At 43.4% G+C, this 19,738-nt stretch overlaps 1 protein-coding gene and 1 pseudogene across 1 annotated transcript in view; both read left to right on the forward strand.

Annotated features, from left to right (window-relative positions):
• LOC110989176 (protein lin-37 homolog) overlaps window positions 1-19,738 on the forward strand; it is a 52,651-nt gene that overhangs the window by 11,269 nt on the left and 21,644 nt on the right. The gene's annotated exons all lie outside the window — the stretch shown is intronic.
• Window positions 784-7,361, forward strand: LOC147799335 (uncharacterized; annotated as a pseudogene).

Here is a 19,738-nt window from a genome sequence, read left to right on the forward strand (position 1 = left end):
GCATTATACAATTGCTACTTTAGTTTCACGTCCACACATTTTGAGAACGCTAGATCACGCCCCCTTTGGAAAATCCTGCATCCGCTCCTGGTATCCATGTTCTAGCTCTGGAGTAACTACTTAAACACCTCTTTACCGTTCAAAGACAGCAATCTACATCCGATGAGCTGCTGTGTGAAATTGTTAATCCCCTTAAGATCGCATTCCTGTCGTTGCATCTAGGGTGGAAATGGCCTCTCCTTCACCAACTCGGTTTCCTCGAAACCAATTTTGAGTTATACGCCTCAGTTCAGCTCGGAAACGCTGGTACTTAAAACAATAAATCACCGGGTTGACGAACATGTTGCAAGCCAGCAGACTGGTGAATGCTGCGTACAACCAGCCTCCCCAATCTGACGAGAAGTGCGCGTATACGAACCATCCTTCGGTCGGAGTCCAGCACACCGCAAACATGACGGCGATAAGCATGGTCGTGGCAAGAACGTTTTTCTTGCCTTTACTCATCAGGGCATTCCGGGGCCCGTTGTCTTGATTTGAAACTTTCTTGGTTAGCATGATGATTATCTGACTATAAGTATACATCAAAATGATCATGGGTGCCAGGAATTCAACAGTGCATCCCACCGCAACCTCGAGAACCTGTAAGCCGGTTTCCACTTCTAAATGTCGACAATGCCCCTGATATGCATCAAACATGAGCATAAAATGGGAGCCATATAAGAAGCCCACACCCCATGCACTTCCCACGGCAAACTTCAACTTGGCTGCGGACCACATATTACGATGCCTCACCGGGTGACAGGTCGCCATAAACCGCTCCAGCGATATGATGACCAGATTGTACGTGGATGTTACATTCATGGACCACATGAAAAGATCCGAGTTTATGACGCGGCAGATAAACTGATCGTAAAAATTACCCTCAACTGACACTGTTTTTTGGCTGTCCTGTAAAACGACCTGGTAAAGGAAAAACACAACTCCGGCAATGCAGTCAATGACAGACTGGTGCAGGATGAGGCGATTAGTGAAGGAGCTGAACACTCGTCTTCTGAGCAGCATAACGGTAATCACCATGCCGTTACCAAGCACAGCCAGACAGGCGATGATAGTGTTGACTGCGTCTAATAGTGGGCTATGAACCTCTTGAAATGATCCCCCATCTGTGACGTTTCCGGCATCAACGGCTGACATGACTGCTTAATTGAAATTTGCATCCTTGTCCAAAAAATTAAGACTGCTTAAAATTTGCAATCTTGCCCAACAAATTAGACAAACATTGACTATTTCAGCATAAGACCTCTAGGTCCCACCTCCAGTAGTTCTTCGTCTGAATAGCAATCGACGTTCCTCCTTCGGGACCTGAAACTCTAACTGCACGCTCACACGCAAAACGGCTCTATCGGTCAGATTCACAAGGAACTACTGCATGGTTGATTTAACAATTGTTGCCTGCTGTCTTGGGGTCCATTGCACACCCTAGGCGGCTAATGGCATTCGAGGCTTAGCCGTGGGTGCCATTTCCCCCCGAAGGCGTACAAAACCCATGGACTCATTCACAGCAGGCAACAATATTATTTTTTTACGCCACTGTCACAGATTACACTGGAACGGTCGTATCTGTGTTACACATGTATATGCATATTTTATTGTAAGATAAATTACAACTGTATTTGGCGACTTTAATTAAACCCTTGAACAGCGAATTAGATATTAGATTATACAAGGAAAACTAAAATCGACTGTGCTGCGCTGTCGTTTGTTGAGCTGCGTTTTGTTTTGTTTGTTTGTTTGGAAAGAGGGAGAAATCTAGGATTTATAACAAACATGTTGACAAAGAAATCTAGGATTCACAAAGCACTGAGGTTTTTGTCGACTGGTTGAAGTTCGAGATATTATTTACTCGAAATTCCGGTAGGAAACAATATTTGAAAAACTGAACAGCACACAAGAAGATACTACGACATGGGAGTTTATATAAACAGCAATGACGGTCATAGCACAAACAGTGATTAAAGCATGTTACTCGATCGTGTTCCACGAGCTTTGCTTAGCACCGCGCATGAATGGAAGTCTAACCGTGCGTTTCGGCCATGGTCAGCCTAGTGTAGAGAGTAGCACGTTCAAACGCCTTGTACACAGCAAATCTCCTGCAATAATTAAAGCGTGGTACCAGAGCGACTGTCCATCCGCGTACCACGGTTACACATTGTCTAAAGAGGAAGTGACTAGATACTAACCCGAGAAACCTGGTCTGCTATTTTTCTCAAGACTCTTAGAGGGTTCATGCTTGGACTCTGTTTCTGCATCAATTGAAAAAGGAAATCCCAAACACAATGATGAAATTGGAAAATGAATAGCACAAATGGGTCGGATTCGAACCAGGGACTATGAATCTGTAGTTCAAATCACTACCAACTAAGCTATCGAAGCGGCGTAATGGATTCCGTTTTTGAAATGTCTCAAATGGTGTATTGCATTGTGCCCTCTTCATGAATCATTGGTCACCCCAGCTACTGAAAAAAAAGTAGCGCACCAGGTTTCACGGGCTAGTATTAAGTCGCCTCCGACCAAAGATTGTATAGCGCCGCACAGCGGCGCAAGATGGGGAACTGACCATCCCGCATGTGTTAATTTAATGGAGGTCACGATCCGCCATTTTGGTGTGCAAATGGCGGGCTGTTTGTACACGTGACATATGGCGGCGGGAGGTTCTATCCACGAAAAAGGGGCCGTAAGGTAAATATTTACCCCCAATTAAATTATACCCCCAAAGAGATGAAATTGGAGAATTTTGGTGTGTTGTGTGTGGTTACATTCTCTGGGTTGCGGCCGTCGGATCGTGCAGCAATCTTAAACACAAGAAGTTGTAGCCTAGGCCCTACATACATGTTTCTCGTACGCCTGGGGGCAGATATCCCACGGCACGTCTGATCTTGTATTCTTAGTTAAGGAAATGAGGCTGTTCAAACATGCAAAAGACCTTTTTTCATCAAGCAAGAAGTATGGTTTTCCTCTGAAATTGCAAGTGTATTGTACAGTTTCACATTACTGCATCCTTGGTCGCATACAATCAATTTCGGAATCAAGAGACAAGGCAATTACTTTGCATAACACCACCTTCTACCTCTAACAGTTACACACCTTGATGAGTTGCGTATTTGTCAATTTGAGAAGCAAAGAAAAACAGCTGGTTCACCCATGGTACCCGAGTAGCACCTTTGATGAGGTTGCTTATGATCTCAGCTGGAGTGGTAATATGTGAGAGGGTGTTCTGAAGCCGTTGCACTTTCTCTCTCAGTCGAGATGTTTTGACTCTTTCCTTGAGTAGAGCTTTTTTGGTTTTCCTATGATGAAATGCCATCTTCAGTTGAGGGACCATCTACTAAGATCGTGTGCAACATTTTTTGTCAAAGAATACATATATGCATATATAAATCAAGCATCCATTGGCTGAACCCCCATATTGCACATTAACTTTAACTCAAATTCAGCGTTCAGCCAATGGGCACGTGTAATGTGTAATGGGTCCGTGTGATGACAAAGTCACTGATGAACTTGAACGTACAGACAAAGATTGATAGGCAATTTTAATTGTATGTACACATATTTATGATACATGTACGTATATCTGTATATATTTATTTTCTTTTGGCCAATTTTAGAGGACTTTTTTATGTCCCATCTGACTCAAGCTTCCTTTAGCATCCTCGTTTTTATCGTTGAGGTATCACAAGTTTTGGTGGGTTTGGGACCTCAAACATTGTGGGCACTTCATTCCATTTAAGCTTGTTTGGAGGTGATTGGTAAACTGACTGGGTTCAAAATATTTGGAACACAGGCAGAAGTTTGTGTAGAGACACCATTGGGTTCTCTTCAGAAGATCCTTCCTGTGGGTGTTTTGAACCTAGAATTGGCATCTGTAATGAAATGGAAACATCAAATAAAATGTAAACACATAGTAAAATTCAATTTTTTTTCTTTAATAGGGCAACAAGTCTGAATTTACAAACTGTGCAGTTTCTGCGCTTTTGTTGTTTTAACTGTCCATACTGTCTGTGAAATAAAGAAATCTTGATAAAACTCCTAAAGAAGGTGGTATGGTTTTCATCCTTTGTCCAATATGCCAGTAAATATTTGTAGCGTATGCCTAGGTGTTTAGTAGAATGTTAAGCCAATTACAATGTACATGCATTCACGGGTCGGAGGCTCATTACAAATATGAACGTCATTAATTTAGGGGCTCAATCTAGCTTTAGCTATGTGTTGATTTTTGCCGCTATTGTATGCCTATTTTTTGGTAAATTTCACTGTGCACTATTTAAATTACTACTCGCCTTTCTTTGTTCCTGGGAAAATGTAAGAATGACAGTTCTGAGCTTTTCTTGAACCTGCTTTTGCTGTTAATGCATAGACCTGGAGGAGAAAAAAATGGTTGATGGCTGCACACGTCGACGACATTGTGCTTCGCGATCCATGCGTGCACAGAGCGCCGCCCAGAAACGTACAGTGTGCATGTACATTTTTTGTACTTCGCGCGCATTATACTGTGGGCATTACCACACCAAAATGGCGCCCATGGCGATTACGCGTTTCAGTGGAGAGTTGCCCATCTTGCGCCGCTGCGCGGCGCTATACAATCTTTGACAATGACCCAGTTCGGTATTTCAAAAAGGCAAGGTCTTTTTGGAACAAAGCGCGCGCGTGAGTCAGCGTATGGGCGCCTTTCTATACTTGGGGGGGGGGCGGTGTTTGGCGTACGCGATGCATTCACGCGTTTGACTTTCACAGCCACACAAATCGACTACGCATCACTACACTTGCCCCTTTGTACGTATATGCATTGCATGTGCATTGCTATCGGCCGTCAAGATCGCTCCAGGAGCTTGCCGTGAAATGCGCCATTAGCGTAAATACGGGGAGGCCAGCGGGACGGGCACGTTACCGCCCCCCACAGGGATTCGTCTCTTGTCCCCTAAGCTCCCTCAACTGCTACAGGACTTTGGCTGAACACTTTGGCAGGTATCAATAGAGAAATGAAGTGAACAACCACGGGAAAAACAAAGGGATAATGTCTGGCTCTTTTTATTTCTCTAAGGTCGGATTTGTCAGATTTGGATCGCCCCAATTACTTTTGTTGGTTCTGATCCAACACGGGCTTTTCACAATAGTGCGCCCCTAAGAGTTTGCAACGCGTTGGCCAGTCACAATGCGCGAAATTTGTCCACCCAATGCGGTCGACAAATTTCGCGCGTTCTGATTACTTTAACGCGTTGCAAACTCTTGGAGGCGCACTATTGTCAATCGCCCGTATTGACCCACGAAGGCCTTAGGATTATTGATTGGATCGGATTGGATTGCCATATATGGCTATTGGGATCGAGTCGAAGACGGGTTTGCCCGGAGATGTTAGATTGGATTGACTTTCTGTGATTTGATCTGACGCACATCATTATAAAGCCCCACCCCCACCCTGGAGATTTGGTCACCCTATGGCAAGCCTCCCAGAGTTATTGTGGTTTTTTAAAGGGACATGATAGGAAAATAACATTATCGGCGAACCGCACTTTGTTGAGGCTACAACCATTTTTGCAGAGGGAACAGCAAAGTTTGGTGAGGGAACAACGAAATTAATTTTGTTCTATGAAAATAAATTTTCCCAAAACTTTACAAAGTTGTCACTTGTAGCTGTAAATCATTGGCAATCAATACTTTCTTACTTCCTCTGGTATTTAGGCCTTAAAAAAATCAGGAAAGAGGTGGTTCTTTACGGGTGTTCTGGAGCGCAATATATAAAATGCAATAAAAACGGCTGCTGAAACAATGTGTTTTCAGGGAGACAAAATTCTTGTTGGCCAACAGAGGGCGCAGTAAAGTTTCTAGGGCTGCAGCTACAATCCTGTTCCTGAGAACAGCGTTTTTGACTCGTGTTCTTGTCGTTCGAGCGCGAGAACAAGAAACCCGTGCCAAGAACAGGTCGCCCGAACTCGACCAAAGACTATACATTAAGGAATAAATTCGTACGCGTACTCAGCGTGCTCCGCACCGAACGCGCCATCGATCTCCAATATAAACGCGCACCTATGCGGTGAGTACCACAGACATTAGAGCGGTTAAATATGACGTTTGATGTGATTCTAAATTGATTTTATTTCCCTTCAACAGGGTTACCCCTCAGCTGCACAGGACCTACTTTTTAGAGTTAATGCTCGGACAGGATACAATTGAGATCCCGTCGTTATAGCCCTCTTCCCAAATCCACTTTCCCTTCTACTAGCATTTCAATTGATCAAAGGGTGTCCCCAAGTGCCTACAAATAAAAAAAAACCCTCAAAAAAGGTCAGAGTACGGTCACGGTACCCTTTTTCCAGTCAAAAGGGGGGTCCCACCACAATCAACAAAAATTTGACACCCCCCACGCAGTGAAACTACTCAGACAGCTGTCTAGACAGCTCAAAGACACATCAGAGAGACCGACCATTGATATAAGACAGGCCCAGACTTGGCTCGAGGCAGGTTCTGGAAAAGAATTACTCAGCTCAGCTCAGCTCAGGGGAAGTCCCCATGTTAAAGGTGACTAAACTAGGCTGTTCAGCATCTGCAGAGAGACAAATTAACAGGAGATTTTTGCATTTGGCCCAACATTTTATTTTAATTACGTATTTAGAAAAACTTGGATCCCCATAGGAGCAACTCCGCTCTACGTCAGGGTAAACAATGGTCACAACAGGACACACGTTCTCAAATACCAGTCGGTCGTCACCCTGAATGGATTCATTCATGTTTTTGCCACTGGAGGGGAGATGGCATGATTCAGCCTTGTTAACCGAAAGCAACCTTTTGGCAGATCCGGAGATGTTCCCCAACCATTCCTCAGGGAAGTCATTCCGCCCTTACGCAGATACAACTTATCCTATCCATCCACAGCTTTTGGGGCCATTCAAGGGAGCAAATGTTCAATAAAAAATGAGCAATGTTCGCGAATGAGTCGAGTGGGCCACTGGTAAGGTTGTGTTAATTTGCCTTTGTCTACGTCCACGAAAAAACAGAAACTTTACTTACAATCTGTGGTTAAAACGTACACCGTTGTTGTTTTGATTACCAACTACCACACGTCTCCCAAGATCCCAAATTTCAGATTACTATGGTGTCAAGCCCTCACCACTGGAGGTGCGTTTGGCAGTGTCGTACCAATAGATCGCCACAAGCATTTGAGTCACAGCTTTTAACTCAGTATTCATATTCAGAATGTTTTATTGATGTCCTCTGCAAGGTCCGGCTGTTTATCATCTTATATACACGGATTAAACAATAACTATACAGTATTCAACTTAATTATTCATCAAACCATTTTGGAAATGTCAGCCAAGTAAAATATATGAATATACTTAAATATGTGAATAAATTTGATATTCTTGTCAAGTCTAAGTGTCTTGGGATTTACTTCATAAGTTGTCGTCTCAGGAATTCCAAAACCACCTTTCTTTCCTCGTTTTCCGTTTCCATCTTCTTCTCCCTTTCCCTTTTCTCAAGCTCAAACTTTTCTTTGTCAAATGCCAGCTGTTCATTCTTCTACTGGATTTCCTGCTCCTTCAATGACATTTCATTCTCGGAGTTTGACTTCAAAATAATCAGTAGATCCGAAGACGAAGAACTTCTCTTTGCTTTCTGGGGCGTAATGTTAATTTAAGAATCAGAATCACCCGTCTGGCTTTCATCGGCTACAACAAAGTAAACAGAATAAAGTAATATAGGCAGAATTGAATTGCTTAATTATCTTATAAATCTTTAATTCCGACATAAGACAAATACATGTTCGCTTCTTGGAGACTGTTTCCAAGGCTACCTTCCTGATTTCCAATCCAATTTGCCTTGGTTTCTCCTTTTTCTTGTTTTCATTTTCTAGTCTCGTCACATCACCTGCTCCTCCTGAAGGTCTTTTATTTCCTGAAGGAACTGGTGCTTCGCTTCTACCTCCTCTTCGGTGCCAGATCTACAAAAACAGAAAAAGACTAGAACTCCAATTCAGTGATTATTTCCAAAGATCTGTTACAAATCATGTCCAATTAATTTTGTTACACAGTCTTCCATAATAATTCGTCACCAACACCACGAACTGACACACACCTGCACTTTTGTGCCAGTTCGTGAAACCGTGATTAGAGCAGTTTTGGTTTCAGGAAGTGACAGAAATGTGCGCGTGCATATTGTACACTCGTGCATTATCGAACAATCTCGTTTTTATGAAGAAGCACAAATGTGTGTTTTGTCAATATTGCATAGAAAAATGCTTTAAATGTCTAAAATGGTTTTATTTCACTTGTAAATGGACGACTAAACTGAAAAAATGCTCTTAAAACTCGCAACTGTGTAAATTAAAGAGAACGTCAATTTCCGAATACGGCAAATCACGAAGCACCTGACGCAATACACTGGAGCCTCTTCGTGAAAACGAAAATATCACATTTCTATAAAATACTCGTTGAAGCGCGCATACATCTATAGCTTTGTGTTACTTCGTGGTGTTGGTGGCGAATTATTGAATGTATGGCACCTCTTCAGCGCATCCGCGTCTTCTTTCTTATAATAGGCCAACAGACGGGATGTTCTTTCCCTGCAACGTCGTCCCGTAAGCCCTCAAGTCCTGTTGCAAAAGTGGCTTCATTCCACTTCTTTCCAGGCTCATGAAACGCATATGGATAATTTGCTATGACTTCTCGCAGTAATACGATGTCACTGTTTGCCGAGAAACTAAATGATTTCTTTCTTGCTCCTTCCATACTGTGGGTTGGCCTTTTCTTTTCTGTGGGGAAGTGAGACATCGTATTCGTTTAATAGCAAACGAAACACAAGAATAACTGAATTCCCCCAAAACTGATGAAACAATTTATAATACGTCTGATCCTTAGAATTACACACATTTTAAAATAAACAGTTGTCTATTTTTATACTTCGCGTCAGGAGGTAGTCAATCTGACCAACACCTCAGGACCAGTAATTCCCACTACTTCCCTTCAAACCATGCTGTATTTGTTTTACTACTTCATAAATATTCAAACAGAAATCTCACGTTACTTGTACTCATAGACGCCACTGTTGTTTGTCAGCAGCTAAATTTGCATGTAATGATAGTGGAGTACAGATGTGCATAGAAACAGGGCTTCAATAGTCTGATGCTGACATACGTTTTGGGTCTTTACTGTCTAGTTAGGCTACAACTCCAGACTGGTTCCGCAAAGATTACATGACATGACTACATACTTACGCGGCGGGTTCCACAGGGATTTTTTGATGCTACCAGAAAAAACTACTGCACGGCATCGAGGTGGATACTCACCGCTATGACGTCACCTGGTTGCGTATCATTTCTACTTCCCAGACGCGAGGTGGAATCGGCCAATGACGTGCTCCGATTTGCTCATAGATATTGACGAGGTGAACTAAATATCACTATCCCACCAAAATAGAAAGGATAAAACTGTACATTTGAAAGCCCAAAATTTCCCCCCAAAACACGCCCTCTTTTGTTCTGCTCTGAGCGGATAGACATGGTCAACCCCAGCTCGATCGGGAGCAACATCACGTCCATCCATCTTGGAGGCTGGGACAGAAATGATGGAGAAGGTGCACTGTTTTAAATGCTCAGAAAAGTGACGGCAACTTGCTACAAGAGTTGGTCTACCGCACAGGTGACATATGCAGCAACCATGTATTAACATCGTACCGTGATCTTTTAGGTGGTAGTGAATCATATGGAAAAAGTGATGTTGATAAACAGCATACAATGGAACTAAATACTGTTATTTCTAAAATACCTAAGCATTGCCAAATAATCCATTCTGGGGACTTCAATTCGCTGGACGTGGACTGGGATAGAATTAGCTTGAATGCAGGAGGAAGGTACCCTGCAGCCAGTAAGCTGATGATTGCATGATTCAGGATTAAAATCTGCATCAATTATCGTTAAAAGCCCAGCAAGAGAAGGAAAGATCTTGGACCTTGTATTTACAAATGTTCCCTCACTGATGCAAAAGTTAGCATCCTTCCTGGCATCTAAGATCATCTAAGATTGTGTCAGTTGACTTTCTCCTGTCATCTCAGAAAATCAAGCAGCCTCAAAGGAAGATTAATATCTTCAAAAAGGGAAAGTCTGAACAAATCCAAGAGGACATGACAAGACACTTCGCGTCTGTCACCGAAGAAGTTTATGACAGCTTATCTGTAAGCCAACTAGGGTAAATTCGTCACCTTGGCTCAAAGATGGTAAAGCCAAATGATGGGTTACCTTAATTTAATCATTTTCACGAAAAAAAAATGCTGAGAAGAATGCGGGGAGCTTATAACAAGGCAATTAAATCCGACCTGAATTAAGAAATCTTCGCCATACTTTAGACTGCAGTTTCAGGAAATCCACAGGAAGTATACACATGTACAGACTTTGACCTTTAACAGTTAAAAATTAACAAATTGAATCAACAACGAAAATTTGTTTGTCTAATTAAAGTTAAGCAATCATAACTAATCACAGAATAACAAACAATTAATTGGATCGATGATAATAACCTCCATCTTCTTCGAACATACATATCTTTCTGATCGAATTCATCAAGCGAATATGATGTACCATGAAGAAGTAATAAGTGATTTGGCGTGAGTGGCTCCAAATCGCTGATGACGTCTGAAACGGTGGTTATTGGCCTATTGTTTACGATAGACTCAACTACACACATTAAAGTTGACGAGGTTTCATCACTCACTACCTGCTCCGTCATCAGTGTACTCGGCAGCCTGCGTGTCGACCTTACTTGTCTTTCCTAGACGCCTCCCATATTGGAAGTGGTAGGGGGTTGAACTTCCACTGGATTCCCTTCTTTGGGAGGAACCGCCCCAATGAAGTTATAACCATGGTCTGATCTCATGTCTATTGGTTGTCCTCGTCGGAATATAAATCTCTGCATGCCGTTTATGAAGCAATCGGTGTCCAATGTGTGCAGAACCTCAATGTGCACTGCACGTGATGCTAGACATGTGAAGATGCAACCGTATCGTTTTATTTGGTTTCTACCCTGTTTCACTAGGAATGGCCGAAACAATCGACTCCGACAAATGAAAATGGAGGTCTGACCGGGGTAACCCTGTCAGGTGGCAGGTCTGTCATCTTTTGCTGTGTTGGAAATACAGATCTTCATCTACACTCGCAGCAGTTGCTCAAAACCTTGCGTAGCGTAGACCTTGCCTTTATTACCCAGAATCTTTGTCGTATCAGTGACAGGACATACTCCCTCCCAGAATGACCAGATCCAAATGGTATTGCCTCATGACGAACGAGACCACATGGTGATTCTTAGGCAAGATAGGTGGATGATTTGATGTATCCCCTACGACATTCTTCAGGCGTCGTCTGACTCTGGTGATGCCGTCGTCTGTCAAGACTGGATCAAACCTGTAGAGTTGACCTTTCTTCTTCACATCTGCCCTAGCCCTCTGCACTTTATCTTCACCCTTTTTTCAATTGTATAACTCCTCTTGATATGACCGCCTTTGTACGTGTCTTACAATAGCAGCGTCTGCCCTGACAAGGTCGTTCGCTGTCAATGCCTTCCTCTCTTCTCCAGCTGGCCGGTTCTTGATCTTCCTCAGCAGACTGTGAGTTACTCGCAGGATCCATGCAACACTAAGTTTTAGCTCATACCACGATGAGCGCCTTGCTATCAATCTATCTGTCGGGTTAACTGAATCTGCAGGCTTAGTGACAATATGGTGACTATGTCTTTCTCAAGTCCTACTTCTGGATCTTTATCATATATAGTTGGCAAAATCGGTAGACTCGGCCACCTGTGGTTGTCTTAGCGCAAGAATTCAGGACCAATCGGCCAATTCTAGTTGGCCAGCAGCTCATCAGCGGTTTGTTCTCGTGATAAATCTGCCAGATTCAGCCCAGTTTCCACAGAGCGCCACTGATTAGGACTTGACTGGTTCCAGATGACGGCTTCTCTGTTCGCCACAAAGGTGTGGAAACGCTTCTCTTCATTATTGGTGTATCGAAGCACAATGGTGCTATCGGTCCAGAAGCCCGAGTCCTCCAAAGGTATTAAAGTCGAACTCTTGTTTGATCACTGCAATTAGCTTCGCTGAGAGTGTCGCAGCCTTCAGCTCAAGTCTTGGTAACATAACTTTTCTTAGAGGTACCAGACGTGACTTTGACATCAACAGACACGAGTGACCGTGGCCTCCAAAACTCTACATACGAAGTTAAGTTGTCTACCTCGGAAAACTGCATCAGGACAGAAGTTCCCGTAACTCTCAAGAAACCTGGATAGTCTTATCTTCAATTGCCAGTGAAACTAAGCAACCATCTACGTAAAAAATACACATCACACAATTGATTGTGTCCAGATGGAAGTCTTGATGGTTGTCTTTTGCTGTATGCCATAAAGCAAACGAACAGCAACTGAGACTCCATGTCTAACCGAAAGGGTGTGCAGTCATCCTGTGCACATGCGGATCACGTAAGGTATCACCGTCGGGCCACCAAAGGTAACAAAAAACATCATTGCATTCCGGTGACACTCTGACCTGGTGGAACATGGCTCGAATGTCTGCCATTACAGCCACTTGCTCTTGTCGGAAGCGCAGAAGTAAGCCTAATAAATTGTTTGTCAGGTCTGGCCCACTGATTGTCTGCGCATTCAAGGACTGACCACAGTGCTTAGCGGCAGTCAAAGACTACCAGCATCTTCCCTTGTTTACCCGAATCAAGTACTGGACGATGTGGTAGATATCATGTAGTCGTATCTGATGTGCAGTCGTCTCCTACTACCACCTCGGCGTTTCCATTATTAACCAACCCCTTCATGCCTTCTGTGCAGCGTGACTTCAGCTGATGATTCTTCTCCAGACGTCTGCCCAATGCAGTCAATTCGATTGTCAGTAAGCCTTGGTGGGTCGTTCTTGAAAGATATTGCGGTTCAGAATGCCCAGCCTTCAGGCAAAGAGTCTTCTCCCACAATGCTTTTGCCCTCTTGTCTTGGACTGACATACCCTTTTCGTCATCATAAAGTGACTCGGGAGAATCTCCAGAATCTCTGAAGCTATTGCTCAAGTGCGACACTACATAACTTGAGGTGACTACAACCTGTCTGGTCATCGCCAATGGCCCATTTAAGGACCACCCAGGTTGTGTTCTGGTAGCGTATGGTGCATTTCATTCACCGCGTCTCACTTCCAATGACATGAGAGCCTCTGGCGAGTCTTGACCAATCAGCACTTGTACCTTGCCCTTCTCAACTTGGGGAATGCTGATGCCCTGAAGATGTGGCCACTTCTTGACATTTTCAATATTGTTGTCATTAATTGAGAGAGCTTGTCGTGTATAGATTTTCTCCAGGTTAACTGCTGCTTGTAGGTCGGAACTGCTCACCATCAAACTGATGACAGTTGTTTTGGTCTTTTCCTTCGCCTTCGCCTTCGCCGTTGTTGTAAGGGTCAAAGACTGCCTTTTCCCCTTAATGTTCAGCTCTTTAGTGCAGAAACTGCTAGTTGATCCGTTGTCAAGTAGAGCATAAGTGTCGATGCTAGAACTGCCATTTACTGCACTGACCTTCACTGCAACAATAGGTCGGGCTACTCTGTACGCCCCGGCCCCTGTGATGTAAAATGTGCCAAGGTCCGTCTCAGTGAAGCTACTTTTTGTGCTGTTGCTTCCGGCCTAACTGGAGTGACATCTTCAACGCTAGGTGACGGTATCTGCTTCAACTGATGCAAGAAATTTGTGTGTCTTTTGCCACATCCTGCAACAGAACAAACTCTATGCAAACCACATGCACTTGGTAGATGTCCTGGCCTTAAACAACTGTAACACAACCTTTCAGTTTTGACAAAGTAAAACCGCTCTTCTGGGGTTTTACCTTTGAATTCCAAACCATCAAATAGCGTAAGGCTACCCTTACACACCACACATGTCACATGTTCATTTCCTTTGGTATTGGTGACTACAGCCTAGCTACTCATGTCTGGTCGTGCTACTCTACTTCTCAACACTTGTTTGTGTGGCTTACTTAATGTAAACTGCCGCATACAAGATCATTGGCCTCCAGGGCCAAATCATCTACAAACTCTTCCAAATCAACAATCGTACGCAACTTATCACCTTTCCTAAGTCCCCTTACAAGTTTTATCCATCGTTTACGTTGATAACTGGGTTTCTCCACCTTGGATCCCTATTTCTTGGATACATGTATATCCCATAGCTTCCAGTGTTTCTTTGCAAACCTTGAGGTCCTCATCAAATTCTCTCAACCCTACTTTATCATGGGAAGCTTAACTTAAACCCTTGGTTACTTTATTAACCCATGCCTCAGCAATGACGTGATCACTACCAATCACTCCTTTAGCAGAGCCATGACTTTACGGTAGCCTACATCTGGCTACATTATAGCGCAACACTCTATGGCCTTCCTTGTCTTGCCAGTACAGTACTGCAGCAGTCTGACCAGTTTAGAAATGTCATCAACAACAGAAATATCCTCACTGTTCTCGAAGGCGTACATGAAATTCCAATGCAGTGTAGTGGGTTGCCATTGAAGGTCAACAGCTCTGCTTTCAGAAGTTGCATCGTCGCTAACAGGCGTTGCTGCTGCTGTTGTCCCTTTTGCACCAATTCCAGCAGTGAAGCTCGGTCCTCTGGGATGTCTTCACCCTTCACGGTTGCTTTGGGTTTGTCTATGGAGGGCACAATATTCTTTGGTGTTGTGTTCGTCGGATTATCCTCAGGATAGTGACCTTGTTCCTCCTGATGTGTCTGCCCATGCCCTCCTTCAGGCAAACTGTCCTCACGTGACTCTTGCAACTGCATGTCATTCACTGCTGGTGTCGAATTTGGGGATGTCGTGTGAACATGGTCATCATCAATGGCGTAAACTGTCTCTTCAGCTTTCGCCATGTCCATCTTGGCCTTGACAGTGAACTCTGCTTTTTTGTCACAGTTTCAGCTCTTCCAGTTCTATGGCTTGTATCTCTCGTAAACTTGCCACTGCGGCTTCAAGGGTTGCCATCTTGGTGATAAAGCCTACCAAGTGACGACTTTGTCGTGCCTGCACTCGACAATATTTGACTGGCAGAGTCTTCTGGGGGCAAAAGCGCTCCTTACCCATCCACATTTTCACATGATGAGGATAAGCCACCATCACCGTGCTTGATGCCGTGATCACCATCACTGGCCATGCTCATATTGTCGGTGTCTTCCATGGTCCCAGTCATAAACTAATGTGACGGATGACAGATGTCCATGCAAGAAACACTTGACATGAATATGTGAACTGGTGAACAAGATGAGCACAGTTTAATCTGGATCTGGATAAATACTTTAAAAGCCCTAAATGAGCTTCACTCAGAAACGAACTGGGGGGTTGTTCATTCCAGCTGTAGATAGTTTTGCAGTGCTGTTTTGAAGGTTGATAACTGCTCAATTGAAGTCATGTGTTTTGGCAGCTTAGTCCAATCTCTTGCCATCTTAGGAAGGAATGAATGAAGATGGGATTGTGACACAGACTGTGGGATGACAAGTTGATTTGTCTTGCAGCTATTAGTGTACTTTAGTTTGCGAGATGATGGAGGTTCTTGCAAATCAAGGAAATCTCTTATGTCCAGGTCAACACTGTGATGAATGATTGTGTACATCACTAAGCTGTTGCACCATCTTCTCTGCTGTAAGAGGGGAAATTTGAGCTTTTTTAGCTTTGCTGTAACAGAGCTGGTCTTACTATAATCTTGAATGATAGTACGCACCACCCTGCGTTGGACAGCCTCAATCATGACGATGTGTTTCTTTGTATGCAGAGCCCATAAAGAGTAACAATACTCCAGTCTGGCTCTTGAAAGCATGGGCTTTTATATTGACTGGAGCATTACTCAGGTTTCTACGAAGGAACCTGAAAACACTATTGGCTTTTGTTGTGACAATATCTAAATGCTGATATTCCATTTCATGTCAGATGAAAGGGTAACACCAAGGCATTTATGATTATTTGTTCCTGATAGCTTATGACCAGGCTGTGAATAACTGTGATGAGTTGGAGACCGTTTTCTTGTGAACCAGATGCTACTGTACATTTCTTGGGTTTCAAGTTCATCTGCCAGGTCCATTTTTTAGATTATGGAGGTCTTTCTGGAGGGCAAGGCTTCTTCAAGGCTTCTATCTTCAATAGGATGATTGTGACGGTCGGCACTAACATGGGTCAACTATGGCAGTGTCTTTTTACGCCTCTTTTTGTTGTACCACCGTTAAGGGGTTTGCAAGTGGTAGACTGACGTCTAGCCAGTCAAATAGATCAAGCACAACAATACCCAGATGGAAGAAGCTCAAACACAAGAGTCTAGGCTGAAGCATTGAGGGTCAATGTTCTGGTTCTTGGATATCGCAGAAAGTATACATGTACATCTGACAAAAGCTAGGTTTGCAAATTAATTCCCAATGGCTCCAGAACTCCTCACATGTTCCCAAACGCTCCGTGACTATAGTAACAAAGAACTAAGTTACATAAAGCAGTAAGTACATGTAGACGAACGGTAGTAAAGACGGTGTTGGATCACTTCCCATGTCAGTGCGCCCTCCCTCGTCCACGAAAACCTTCAGGGCATATACGATAGGTTAGCGATGCAGCATGCACATGGCACCAGAAAACTGAACAAAATCTCGACCCAGATCTGCCCTATTTGGGCCTGAGTGCCAGAAGAAACTATCGCGGTCAGGTGTCGTAACCGACTGGTAAGCTTACAGTTGTATGTATTATATTTTCTGTTCTAAATAGAGTACTGCTTTTGTAGTTATACTCGTTGAAATTTTTAACCTTGCCACATGGAATCTGCCAAGGTTACAGACGACTGTGGGGGCGCCATATTTAGACCACGCAGCTTATGCAATCCATTTTGATATCAGTACAGTGTCTACTTAGCTCTTTTATAAATACATCTAAATGTATCACATCTCTGCTTGGAGAAACTCATAGTAATAATCTGTAAAGAGAGAGAACCCCGTTAGTGCCAAAACAATTTTGGGCATTCATGGGAGAAATTTAAGCCATAATTCCCACCATTTATGATTTATAGAGAGTTCTCACTTAGAAGTTAGAATCGCAAGAATATGAACAATATTTCATGTTTTCAGTTTGGCTCGGAATTCACAGCTTCGATTGTAACATGAGTGAAGCATTAATATTTCAGAGCCCATAACTACACTTACAGCCTTGTCTACTTACATTGTACAATGCATGTACGAGACAACCTAATCTTTGTTTCAAGTGATAAGTTCGTTCCCTTTTTGACATTTAAGTTAGCTTGGTAATTTTGTGCTTGCATTGATTAACCTTTAACTATTTGGATACAGTTGCAGACAGCAAAGTGCCCGAATGTCAGAGTTTGAGGCGAAGAGCAATCACATCACGTGACCACCCTTATAAATGTTCTTCTCTAATTAATAGTGGTATTTCTCGACAAATTTCCAAATCTGCTGTTGAACGTGTCGTGCTTTAATTGTTGGTAAACTTGATTATGGCTGTATAATTGTTTAAGTTTAGATTTCCCGAAACCGTGACAACGCACATAAAACCTTTGCTGATTTGAACCAGTTTGTATTTTTCCTTTATTTATTTATTTATTCAGTCACCAGAGGATAAACAGGTAGTCACGTAGACATGATTGGGACCAATAAACGTTGATAGCCCAATTGATGGTCACGTGTTGCCTGTTTCTGCGTCTGTGTGAAGTGGCTTAAAGCGCCCCTATAACTGGCCTCAGGAGCAGTTAACAGACGGTAACTTTAATTTGATTACAGAGTCATGTATATCCACATAAGCTTACAATTTACCAAAGGTTTCCCCAAGCAAATCACAAAAAAGATACTTAGTTTCTCATGTCCAGAACCGGACGACAATAAGAATAGTTATGTGGATTACCTCTTTGCTTGCACTAGACTTGCAGTTATCAATGTTGGTGATTTCTGGCCATTTGGTCACACATTTCTATAGCTCATAAGAGACAAAACACGGCTTAAGATGTCGACCTCCATGGAAAACACAGACCATGCCTCTGTTGGTGGTTGTTTCATCGGGTGAGTATTAAGAGGGCGCTAATAGTAGCTTAATGGCAAGTTCCATTAACATAGCTCCCCAAATTAGCAGAGCTTATTTCAGATCATAAAAATAAATCCCTTTTTACATCATGATAACCTTAAGGATTAAACCTGTAACTTTGTTTCTATGCATAACTTTAAAAGAAGCTTAAGTGCGATAAGAACTACACTACAAAGTAACTGATCTAGCAATGACAACATAATAAAAAGAAACTTATTGTCCTGACTATTTGGGACAAATCAGGACATGATCAGGTGCAAGGCGGTTTCTTAGCACTAAGGCTCCTCGACAGGGATTCCCTTGGTCTCCTCATTAGGAACGAGCAGTACCAACTTCTGGACTTGCCGCTCTATGTACTCAGTGGCGAGAACTCTCTTGCCAGCAGCATCTAGATGAGGGCCTCCAAAAGCAAGCTTAACACTACGCACCAGGTTGTCTTGACTCGTAAAGGTTTCTTTGATACGACCTTGGCACCACCGATTCCGTGTCAGGTTGTCGTTTTTAATGACAATGTCACCGATGTGCAAGCTTAAGGATGGACGGACCCACTTCCGTCGTAACTGTAGATTCTGGAGAAATTCCCTTTTCCAATGTGTCCAGAACTCGTTTGCCAGGTGCTGGACTCTCCGCCATTGCTTTTGTAAATACAGATCAGCCCGTTGAAAGGCAACTGGAGCAGGCAGAATCACTTTTGACTCTGCAGTTAACAGATGGTTAGGTGTACGTGGTTCCAAAGACGTAGGGTCGTTCAAGGTTTGTGCTGTGAAAGGTCTACTGTTTACTACGGTCACCGCCTCGCAGAACAGCATTCTGAGTGACTTGTCGTCGAGCTGGTAGCCTGCTTGGTCCATCAAGGACGCAAGTGGTCTGCGTACTGAGTGTATCTGATGCTCCCAGATTCCGCCCATATGGCTAACTGAGGGGACATTCATCTTGAACTCGAGCAGATCACAACCTTCCTTCAGTAGAAACCGTTTTCACGTGTTCGAGGTTCATTTCTGCTATGGCCTCCTCAAGTTCTTTTCGAGCTCCGACAAAGTTAGTACCTCAGTCAGACCTTAGTAGGCGGACGGGACCTCTGATAGATAGAAAACGCCGTAAGACACAGATGAAGGAGTCAGAACTGAGTGAGGACGGAGTTTTCGATGTGAATCGCCCGACTGGCCAAGCAGGTGAAAAACATACCATATCTTTTCACTGAACTTCGTCCTCTGATGTACCATGGGCCAAATAAATCGACTCCACAATACGTGAAAGGGGGAGCGGGTGTAAACCGATCTTCGGACAGCTCTGCCATCTTCTGCACTACGACTTTCCCATACAGCTTCTTACACGTAACACAGTTGGAAATGAAGTGGGAGACTGCTGAACTGCATCCAATTATCCAGGGCTCTGATTTGATTTGTTGTCATGCTGCTAATTGCCGATGACAAGACCATATGACCATATTGGTGATGCTTCCTGGGTAGTATTACTGGATGCTTGAGCTGCAAGGGAGATGGGATCCCTTGATACGTCCTCCAACACTTACCAGACCATCACCATCAATGAATGGGTCCAAGCGATACAAGCAACTGTTCTTCTTGATGACTGCATTTTGCTTTCTGGCA

The sequence above is a fragment of the Acanthaster planci genome, linkage group LG04, assembly GCF_054643075.1.
Source record: "Acanthaster planci isolate LZ-2023a linkage group LG04, COTS_SCS, whole genome shotgun sequence".
NCBI lineage: Eukaryota > Metazoa > Echinodermata > Asteroidea > Valvatida > Acanthasteridae > Acanthaster > Acanthaster planci.